The sequence below is a fragment of the Callithrix jacchus genome, chromosome 16 (genome assembly GCF_049354715.1).
Source record: "Callithrix jacchus isolate 240 chromosome 16, calJac240_pri, whole genome shotgun sequence".
NCBI lineage: Eukaryota > Metazoa > Chordata > Mammalia > Primates > Cebidae > Callithrix > Callithrix jacchus.
This window is the reverse complement of record NC_133517.1, coordinates 3,716,827-3,729,235: the sequence shown is the minus strand read 5'-3', so window position 1 is coordinate 3,729,235 and position 12,409 is coordinate 3,716,827.

Below are 12,409 nucleotides of genomic sequence, written 5' to 3'. Positions count from 1 at the left end.
AGTCAGAGAGAAAGGTCAAGTAACCCACAAAGAGATGCCCATCAGACTAACAGCAAATCTCTCTGCAGAAACACTACAGGCTGGGAAAAAAAGTGGGGGCCAATAGTCAACATTCTTAAAAGAATTTTCAACCCAGAATTTCATATATGGCCACTCTAACATTCACAAATAAAGGATAAATAAAATCCTTTACAGACAAGCAAATGCTGAAAGACTTTGTCACCACCAGGTCTGGCTTACAAGAGCTCCTGAAGGAAGCACTAAACATAAAAAGGAAAAACCAGTACTAGCCACTGCAAAAACATAACAAATTATAAACACCATTGACACTATGAGGACACTGCATCAACTAATGGGCAAAATAACCAGCTAGCATCATAATGGCAGGATCAATTTCACACATAACAATATTAACCTTAAATGTCAATGGGCCAAATGCCTCAATTAAAGGACACAGCCTGGCAAATTGGATAAAGAGTCAAGATCCGTTAGTGTGCTGTATACAGGAAACCCATCTCAGATGCAAAGACATTCATAGGCTCATAACAAAAGGATGGAGGAATATTTAGCAAGCAAATGGAAAGCAAAAAAAGAGGAGTTGCAATTCTAGTCTCTGATAAAAGAGACTTTAAACCAACAAAGATCAAAAAAGACAAAAAAGGGCATTACATAATGGTAAAGAGATCAATGCAGCAGGAAGAGCTAATTATCCTAAATATATATGCAGCCAATAGAGGAGCATCCAGATTCATAAAGTGGGTTCTCAGAGACCTACTAAGAGACTTAGACTCCCACACAATAATTGTGGGTGACTTTAAGACCCCACTGTCAGTATTACACAGATCAATGAGATGGAAAATTAACAAGGATATTTGGGACATGAACTCAACTCCAAACCAAGCAGACCTAATAGACATCTACAGAACTCTCTGCTCAAAATTGACAGAATCTTCTAAGCACCACATCGGACTTACTAAAAATGTTTATCCACCATGTTCAAGTTACTTTCATCCCTGGGATGCAGGCTGGTTCAACACATACAAATAGTCCATCACGTAAAGAGAACTAATGCCAAGAAACACATGACTATCTCAATAGGGGCAGAAAAGACCTTTGAAAAAACTCAACACCCTTTCATACGAAAAACTCTCAATAAACTACGTACTGATGGAACACATCTCAAAATAATAAGAGGTTTTTATGACAAACCCACAGCCAACATTATACTGAATGGGTATGTGGGCAAAAACTGGAAGCATTGCCTTTGAGAACTGGCACAAGACCAGAAGGCCTTCTCTGACCACTCCTATTCAGCGTAGTATTGGAAGTTCTGGCCAGGGCAATAAGGCAAGAGAAAGAAATAAAGGGTATCCACATCAGAAGAGAGAAAGTATCGTCCCTGTTTGCGGATAACATGTTGTATAATTAGAAAACCCTGTCATCTCAGCCCAAAATCTCCTTAAGTTGATAAGCAACTTCAGCAAAGTCTCAGGATACAGAATCAATCTGCAAAATCACAAGCATTTCTATACACCAATAATAGAAAAACAGAGAGCCAAATCATGAGTGAATTCCCATTCACAGTTGTTACAAAGAGAATAAAATAGCTAGGAATACAACTAACAAGGGATGTGAAGGACAACTACAAACCACTGTTCAAGGAAATAAGAGAGGACACAAACAGATGGAAAAACATTCTATGCTCATGGATAGAAAGAATCAATATTGTGAAAATGGACATACTGCCCAAAGTAATTCATAGATTCAATGCTATCCCCATCATGCTACCATTGACTTTCTTCACAGAATTAGAACAAACTACTTTAAATTTTGTTTGGAACCAAAAAAGAGCCCACATAGCCAAAACAATCCTAAGCAAGAACAATGCTGGAGGCATTACAGTACCTGACTTCAAACTATATTACACAGCTACAGTAACCAAAACAGCATGGTACTGGTACCAAACAGATATATAGACCAGTGGAGCAGAACAGATACCTCAGATGTAACATTTCACACGTACAACCATCTGATCTTTGACAAACCTGACTAAAACAAGCAATCGGGAAAGGACTCCCTATTTAATAAATGGTATAGGGAAAACTAGCTAGCCATATGCAGAAAATTAAAACTGGATCCCTTCTTAAACCTTATACAAAAATTAACTCAAGATGGATGAAAGACTTAAAATCTAAAATTATAAAAATCCTGGAATAAAACCTAGGCAATACCATTCAGCACATAGGCATGGGGAAAGACTTCATGACTAAAACACCAAAAACAATGGCAACAAAATCCAAAATTGACAAGTGGGATCTAATTAAACTAAAGAGCTTCTTCACAGCAAAAGAACAGAATGAACAGGCAACCTACAGAATGGGAGAAACTTTTTGCAATTTATCCAGCAAAGGTATAACATACAGAATCTACAAGAAGCTTAAACAAATTTACAATATGATACAAAAGAAAATCAAAAAGTGGGCACAGTATATGAACAGACACTCCTTAAAGGAAGGCATTGATGCAGCCAAAAAACATATGAAGAAAAGCTTATCATCACTGATCATTGCAGAAATGCAAATCAAAACCACATTGAGATACCATCTCACACCAGTTAGAATGGCAATCATTAAAAAGTCAGGAAACAACAGATGCTGGAGAGGACGTGAAGAAATTGGAATGCTTTTACACTGCTGGTAGGAGTTTAAATTAGTTCAACCATTATGGAAGGCATTGGGAATCTAGAACCAGAAATACTATTTGAACCAGCAATCTCATTACTGGCTATATACCCACAGGAATATAAATCATTCTACTATAAAGACACATGAATACATATGTTTATTGTGTCAATGTTCGCAACAGCAAAGACTTGGAACCAACCCAAATGCCCATCGATGAGAGACCAGATAAATAAAATGTGGCACATATACACCATGGAATACTATGCAGCCATAAAAAAGGATGAGTCCATGTCCTTTGCAGAGACATGGGTGAAGCTGGAAACCATCCTTCTCAGCAAACTAACACAAGAACAAAAAAACAAAGACTGCATGTTGTCACTCATAAGTGGGAGTTGAACACTAAGAACACATGGACACAGGGAGGGGAACATCACACACTGAGGACTTTTGGGGGCTGGAGATCTAGGGAAGGGATAGCATTGGGAGAAATACCTAATGTAGATAGCAGATTGATCAGTGCAGCAAGCCTCCATGGCACTTGTATACCTATATAGCAAACCTGCACATTTTGCACATGTACCCTAGAACTTAAAATATAATTTAAAAAAAGGATAGTCAAATACTATTTACTAAAATGTTTCGCTGTTATGAACAATATTTATTATTTATTCCTGATATATATGCAATCCACTCTAGATTTTATGATAATAAATAGTGAGAAAGAAGGTGAATATTGACTTTCCAAGGTTGACATTTCAAAGGATATGATGTTTGCATTTATAATGTGAGATGCACAATGTCATGGTGGAGAACACTGACAGTGACATAAAAATCACAGGCTGATTCTTTGGTCTTTTTGATTATTTTTTACTACACTTAAAATGTTGGCAACCAGTTGGAACCACTCCTAATGTCCTTCTGTACTATGTATACATTATTCACTCGGTATTAGTTTTCCAGGGGCATATCACTGACCTCAACATTCCAACTTTTGGAGTTGTACATTTTTAGAAAGTAAAGATGGAAATTTCAATATAAGTCCATATATATGACACACACAGAAATGTGTTAACTGTGTTAGAAAAGTAGATGTTTAGCACCCAAAAAAAAAAAAAAACTTGGCTTGAGAATGACCAAATCATTAAGTTTCTGTATAGTCCATATATATAGGTCCATATATATGACACACACAGCAATGTGTTAACTGTCTTAGAAAAGCAGATGTTTAGCAACCAAAAACAACTTGGCTTAAGAACGACCAAATCATTTCAAGTTTTATTCACATTGATTGTTTTTACTAAATTGCGTTGCTTCAGTTATGGACAGTGTTCCTCAGCAGCCCAGTCCATTACATTAGGTCTTAGGAAAACACATACCTGCATGATTGTCCTGAGCAACAGCTGTGGTGATGTCTGCAGGGAGACCCTGCGCATTCCTGCTTGGTGAGGGCTGTGGGCCATGTTCTCTGTCCCACTCTCTGATGTCTGCAAGGAGACCCTGCGCATTCCTGCTTGGGGAATCTGAGTGAGGGCTGTGGGCCATGTTCTCTGTCCCACTCTCTGATGTCTGCAAGGAGACCCTGGGCATTCCTGCTTGGTGAGGGCTGTGGGCCATGTTCTCTGTCCCACTCTCTGATGTCTGCAAGGAGACCCTGAGCATTCCTGCTTGGGGAATCTGAGTGAGGGTTGTGGGCTATGTTCTCTGTCCCACTCTCTGATGTCTGCAAGGAGACCCTGTGCATTCCTGCTTGGTGAGGGCTGTGGGCTATGTTCTCTGTCCCACTCTCTGATGTCTGCAAGGAGACCCTGCGCATTCCTGCTTGGTGAGGGCTGTGGGCTATGTTCTCTGTCCCACTCTCTGATGTCTGCAAGGAGACCCTGCGCATTCCTGCTTGGGGAATCTAAGTGAGGGCTGTGGGCTATGTTCTCTGTCCCACTCTCTGATGTCTGCAGGGAGACCCTGCGCATTCCTGCTTGGTGAGGGCTGTGGGCCATGTTCTCTGTCCCACTCTCTGATGTCTGCAAGGAGACCCTGCACATTCCTGCTTGGGGAATCTGAGTGAGGGCTGTGGGCTATGTTCTCTGTCCCACTCTCTGATGTCTGCAAGGAGACCCTGCGCATTCCTGCTTGGTGAGGGCTGTGGGCCATGTTCTCTGTCCCACTCTCTGATGTCTGCAAGGAGACCCTGAGCATTCCTGCTTGGGGAATCTGAGTGAGGGTTGTGGGCTATGTTCTCTGTCCCACTCTCTGATGTCTGCAGGGAGACCCTGAGCATCCCTGCTTGGTGAGGGCTGTGGGCTATGTTCTCTGTCCCACTCTCTGATGTCTGCAAGGAGACCCTGGGCATTCCTGCTTGGTGAGGGCTGTGGGCTATGTTCTCTGTCCCACTCTCTGATGTCTGCAAGGAGACCCTGGGCATTCCTGCTTGGTGAGGGCTGTGGGCTATGTTCTCTGTCCCACTCTCTGATGGCTCATTGGCTCCAGACGATAAAGAGTTTGTCTTCCAAGTTGCTTTATTTTTTGCAAAGCTCAATGTTGATAAAGTTGATTTTATCTTCATCATGTTGTTCTTGGCTTTGCCCACTGCCCAGTAAGATTGTGGAGGAGAAATTTCACTGATCTTTTCTCCCTGTCTGGACAGACCTGACCCCTGACTCCTTATGCCCAAGGTAATAGCTATGTTTGAGGTCAGTCACTGTTTTAGTTAAAACCCTTGAATATGTAAAGCCTTTTAAAACTTTAGGAAGTAACTTCATCTCTTTTGGGCTATTAACCATTTTAGGGCTAAGATAAAAATCTCTCAACTTTTACCAGGTTATCTTTTAATCTGACCTCAAAAATTGTTCCCTTACCCTTAATCATCCTTGCTATCTGTCTTTGTCTCATTAAAAATATCATAAAGCTTCTTCCAATCTTAGATAATTAGTTCTCATACACAAGATAACATTTTCCCTCTTGCTTACAATTATGTTCCAATTGGAGTCTCTGGATGATTTGCTTTGATTGTTTTTTTCTAACACAATTAGTAAATATATTAAGGCTTAAGGGAAAAAACAATTATAACATTTATTATAGGCAATTACAGATTAAAGTTAGCAAGCATTTCATGTTTATATTTACATTTCCAGATAAAGTGTAGGATCTTCCCGATTTTTACATTTGGTATACACAATGACTTATTTCCCACTCTTCCCTCATTCATTTTGGCTGTCTGCTTTTCAGTTCCCTATCAGTAAAAACTGAGTACCTTTTACAAGAAATTTATCCATTCAAGCTTAACAACAACGTGTTGGTTTTTCTTTTTCTTTCTTTCTTTCTTTTTCTATTTATTTATTTGTTTGTTGGTTTATTTTGATACAGAATCTCACTCTGTTCCCCAGGATGGAGTGCAGTGCCACGATCTCAGCTCACTGCAGCCTCCGCCTCCTAAGTTCAATCAATTCTCCTGCCTCAGCCTCCCGAGTAGCTGGGATTACAGGTGCACACCACCACACCTGGCTAATTTTGTATTTTTAGTTGATACAGGGTTTCCCCATGTTGGCCAGGCTGGTCTCAAACTCCTGACCTCAAATGATCCACCCACCCTGGCCTCCCAAAGTGCTGGGATTACAGTCGTGAGCCGCCACCCTCAACCAATTTAATATTTTATTTTATGAGTATGAAAGGGTTGGGTTATTAGCACCTATTACCCTTGGAAAGTTTATGGATGTTTTATTTTAAAAATCTATTATTTCTACTTCCTTCTTTGGGACTGATGAAACACTGCCAACCTTAATTGTGTCACCTCTTATTTCTGCCAGTCAGAGACAAAAGTCAACCAAGAAAAAAACAACACTCTTGAGTCGCATTTCTTCCCTATCAAATTCAGACATGTACCCACAAATCAATTGCCCTCCTGTAATATGAAGAACAGTTCTTCCCAGGTCAGTATGTTCTATGCCCAAACTTTCTTATAGTCCCACATATTATGATATTCAGTATACAAAAGATCTCTGCCTTAGAGGATAACAGTATTTCATGGGACAAGAAAAACTGCCTAAATCATATGTCATATCACATTAAAGAAGCAGACATGACTTGAGTTATGTACTGCTGGTTTGTGCAGAAAGCTACTTCCAGAATTGGGATTAGTATGTAAGATGTTCACTGCAGGGACCGTGTGTGGTGCCATGCTGAGGCAAAATATCCGAGGGTTGTTAGGCAATTGTGTTCTCCATGCTCCCTGGAGCCACTGTGGTCTTCTTGTATCTTTTGTGCTTGCTGTTTAATTATAAAGCTGAACCAATGGACTATTTTTATTATATGCACTGAAGAACTGGGACACATTCTATTGAAGTAAAGCTCTTAATAACTACCTCCAGGATTTAGAAATCTTCATAATGCAAACTTCTATATGTCAAATAAACTGAATGTCCCTGATTCTATAAATAAGCAGATTTATACTTTCTTCCTAGACATAGATAACAATAGGTCAATATTCCATTTCAGATTCTCAGAAGAAATCCTAATTATTTTATCTTATTCTTGTATTTTACAAAAGTCATGCACTCATAGTTTCCTGAATTCATAAATTACTTTTATTTTTCTGTTTTTAATCATTTGTTCCAATTCTAATTTTTAAAGGTGCAACAACGTAGCCAATAAAACTATTTACGAATGATAGCCAGAATTGGAATGGAAAGGCTGAAGGATGTACAAATCTGGGGCACTAAAACCTGAGCTTACTAAATAATCTCCCTGCCATCAAGTTCTTCATGTGTCCAATTATTTTCAAATGCATGAGAGGGAGGGATGCATGTCACAAAACATTCAAAGTGGGAAGATAAATAGAGGTCATACTCGTTAAGCTGCACAATGATCTTAAGCTCATTCAGTTACAGTAATTAAAGTGAAATTATTATAGAATATGTATACACTCTAGATTTTCCACTATTTTTTTACCAAGAAAAGTATCATTACATAACCTTTACAGTTGCAACCAACAGAAAAATTAAGCTATATCATTTTCAGGTTGTAATAGCTTTGGTAATTGCATTTAGCTTAAAACACAAACACATTGTCCAGTTGTGTGAAAATATTTTGTTTTCAAATTCTTATTCCGTAAGCTTAATTTTATTTTTATTTTACTTTTTCAACTTTTTGTTTAAAACTAACATGCAAACACAGATTAGGCTAAGCCTCCACAGGGTCAGGCTCATTAACATCAAGTTCTTCTGCCACTACATCTGAACCCACTGAAAGGTCTTTGGGGCAATAGCATGCATGAAGCTGTTGTCTCCTACGACAATAATGCCTTCTTGAATACTTTGTGAAGAGCCTTCCTGGGGCTGATTAACAGTTAATTTTTGAAGTAGAAGGAGTATACTCCAAAATAATGATAAAACTAGAGTGTAGTATTTTTAAATACATCAACCACTTACACAGTCATTTAGTATCCTTATCAAATATCATGGTCTGTACACACTGTATATGCTTGGCTGTTATGCGACTAGCAGCCCAGTAGGTATGCTCACACCAGCAGCCCCAGGAACAAGGTAAGTCCCGCCTCCTGCTGTGTCTGAGGTTTACTGTTGAAAGAAACGTCCTTCTGTGGTAGGCGACAGTAATGACACATGTTTATTTTTAAGGAGTGTGTACCCCAAAAGCCACATTCACAACATCATCCGCAATCTCATCACGACGTCTTTGTATATCAGAAAGCTGCCTATCTCTCAGTGGCAGGCAGTTTTCTAAAAGTTTACTCTCACTAGACGCCGAATTTGGCAACACAAACAAACAAACAAAGCTGTCAGTGAATTTCCTTGAAGGAACAAGCTCACTTTTTTCTATTTTTGTGAAAATGTCTGCCAATTAACCAAACTCATGTAGTGCTAGTTTGCCTCACAGTCCTTCTTTCCAGGGAAAAATGCTGTTTCACGAAAAAAGTGATTAATCCAACTCACAACTCAAAGCATCCCCAGATGGCTTTTCTGGCAATCGCCCATCATCCTGCAACTTGCAGCAGAAGTGCTGGAGTGAACTTCCTGTCTCATCTGATTGAATATTAAAAATGTGTGCATGTGAAGTTGCAATTTAATAAAATAACCATTTTTTTGCTGAGTCATCAAGGGTATTTTAAAGTAGAGCTGACTGTATTTTTCATTCTACATGCATGTGGCCATGAGAGGTGGCTTTTAGTTCAGTGCAATGCCCGTAACTCATGCTCTTGAGCCAGCAGCCTTGGCACTACATCTTATGTTCCACAGAGCGCACGTGCATACAGGGAAAAGGCACAGAACACTCGGTTATCCCGAAATAAGCCTTTCATTTAAAGATCCTCTGGAAGTGTCTTGAAGACCCTGGTGGACTATAAACCATACTTTGATAGCCATTTCCGTGAAGGAATGAAACGAAGAGAATTTGAAAATGCAGAGGAAAATAAGCTGGAGAGAGAAGAGAAACAGTCACTTTCCAAACATATCAGAAGGAGCAATTTATTAACAAGGCTCTCAGAGCCAGCATGGATGATGCAGACGGGGACTGGTCTTCCTGGTCTATATTTTCCCGACTCTGCCGGTTCCTGCGCCAAGCACACACCATCCATATGAAAGCAGACAATATCACTCAATTATTAAGTCATACTTATTCTTTTTCAAACATGTTGAAAATCTCAAAAAATAAAAGGCTTTAAAATATTTTGAAAAATAATAAATGATTATACTTACATATTATAAAGCCTTTTTATAGAATTATTATACATTCCTAGAATTTTTGAGCACGAGTGGACTTTAGACATCAGATACCTTGTACTTCCAGACAACTCACTTTATAACCGGCAAAATTAAAGTTCGATAAAGTTCTCGCTTCAATCTCTTGTAACTTGTCAAAGGCAGGACAGGTTGAATATCCAATTTTTTGATTTCACACTTCTTTCTATGTTTGCTGGAGTGAAAATTGTTGCTTTCCCACCGTATAATTTAGTTATACTTATACCTGATAGTAATAGATAACCGCAGCACACTGACTTAAACAGAATGCTATTTTTTTTGCGTAATAAAGATCCAGAGGTACGCATCTATGGACGTTGTTTCCGGGGCCCAGTGACACCAGTTTCACTTCACCTTGTTGACTTTCACTCTTGGTCAGAGGATAATTGCTATAAGAAGAGCCTCAAGGAAAATTTGTAGATAGGACAAATGAGGACAGTAGGAGTGAAAGCACCGAAGACCATCACATTTAGTTCATCAAATAAGTTTGCCTGGGAGGAAGCATATTGTAAATTCTATCCCCTGTGGAAGAACCAGACAAAGAAAGTGACCTGGGTTTGATGTGGTGTGGATCTACCTATAGTGTCTGTCTCTCCTACTCAGCAGCTAATTTTATTTTGTAGTTTTTCCTCTATAACCCCATTGTCGTAAGAGAAGTTGACTGCTTTCTTAAATCTATAGGTGTCCCTGACGGTCTGACGGTATTTTGTCTTCCTGTCTGTAGCAGGTTATTGATCCTGGCCTAAGCGAACCATGACATGACAATTCACTTTCACAAAGATGTGAATAAAAAAAAAATTTAGTTCTAGGGTACATATATATGCAGGATGTACAGGTTTGTTACATAGGTAAACATGTGCCATAGTGCTTTACTGCACCTGTCAACCCATCACCTAGGTATTTAGCTCAGCATTCATTAACCACCCTTTTTTTTTCTTTTGAGACAGAGTTTTGCTCTTGTTACTCTGACTGGAGTGCAATGGCATGATCTCGGCTCACTGCAACCTCCGCCTCCTGGGTTCAGGCAATTCTCCTGCCTCAGCCTCCCTAGTAGCTGGGACTACAGGCACACACCACCATGCCCAGCTAATTTTTGTATTTTTAGTAGAGACGGGGTTTCACCATGTTGACCAGGATGGTCTCGACCTCTTGACCTCTTGATCCACCCGCCTCAGCCTCCTAAAGTGCTAACCAGCCTTTCTAATATTCTCCCTCCCACCACCCTGCCTGGCAACAGACCCAAGTGTGTGTTGTTTACCTTCCTATGTCCATGTGATCCTATCATTAAGCTCCCACTTATAATTGTGAACATGTGGTGTTTGGTTTTCTGTTCCTGCATTAGTTTTGAGGATAAAGCCTTCCAGTTTAATCCATGTTCCTGCAAAGGACACAATCTTATTCTTTTTAATGGATGCATAATATTCCATGCACCACATTTTCTTTAACTAGTCTGTCATTGATGGGCATTTGGGGTTGATTCCATGCCCTTGCTATTGGGACTAGCGCTGCAATGAACCTATGTGTGCATACATTTTTGTAACAGAAGGATTTATAGTCTTTTGGTTATATACTCAGTAATGGGATTACTGGGTTAAATGATATTTCTGCTTCTCACTCTTTGAGGAATCACCACATCATCTTCCATAATGGTTGAACTAATTTACATTCCCACAAACAGTGTAAAAGTGTTTCTATTTCTCCATAACTTCACCCCCATCTGTTGGTTTTTGACTTTTTAATAAAGGCCATTCTGACTGGCTTGAGATGCTATCTCATTGTGGTTTTGATTTGCATTTCTCTAACAATCAGTGATATTGAGTTTTCTCTTCATGTTCATCAACTGCATGAACGTCTTCTGAGAAGAGTCTGTTCATGTTCTTGGCCCAATTTTAATGGGATCTCTTGTTTTTTTTCTTGTAATTTTTTTTTGAGTTTCTAGTAGATTCTGGATATTAGACTTTTGTTGAATGGATAGATTGTGAAGATTTTCTCCCACTCTGTAGGTTGCCTGTTTATTCTGATGATAGTTTCTTTTGCTGTGCAGAAACTCTTTAGTTGAATTATATCCCAGCTGTCAATTTTTTCTTTTGCTGCAATTGCTTTTGGCGATTTCATCATGAGCATTTTACCCATCTTCTTCCAATACATATCAAGATATTTTTCTGGATCTTCTAGAAAATAAAGATTCTCTGCTTTGAGCCTGCCATAAGACTCAGTGATTATTCTTCTTCATGGATTCTGACTAATGTATCGGTCCCTTTTTTTGCCACTCTCTGAGACTCAATTTGTATTTGGATAAGGATAGAACCAGGAAAATTGTGTAATAAATCAGCAAAACACTCTAAATCCCTGGCTTCTCATGTCCTACATTGAGACCTATGGTTTTATAATAATACATCTCCTTTATTTTAAGCTAACTTGGATTTTCTATTACTTGTAGTTAAACACACCTATCTGACACATTAAGAGGCACAATTAGAAATAAGAATGGATACAAATAATAAATTTCTGTTCAAACTAACAATGCTGACAAGCCACCATGTAAAGCAATGTCTAGAGCCAGAAGGAATCATCACAAGATGCCAGCATTTCTCTGGGGATCTTATTTTAGTATGTAGATAAAAGTATAAATTATTAAAGAAGATTAAAATGGATACTACAAGGTAACAAAGATTATTTTTAGGGTCAAGAAAATGAAGGTTCGATGAAAACTGTGAGGACATTTGATAATGAGGCAAAATTTCTAGTAGAAAAAATAGCAAGCAAAGGCATGGGGACCGCCAATATGGAAGCTTATTTGTGAAGCAGCCACTATTCATTTTTTCAGAAGTTTAGTACACATGAGAAAAAGTAAGAATTTAGAGCTAAAAGTTAAAGCGTTTAATAGATTGTAGAGCAGCCTTGAAAGCTTTTGAATAAGCCTTTCAAATGAGTATTTTGATTGGAAAATACTGCTCTGACAGTAATCTTCAAAGTAAT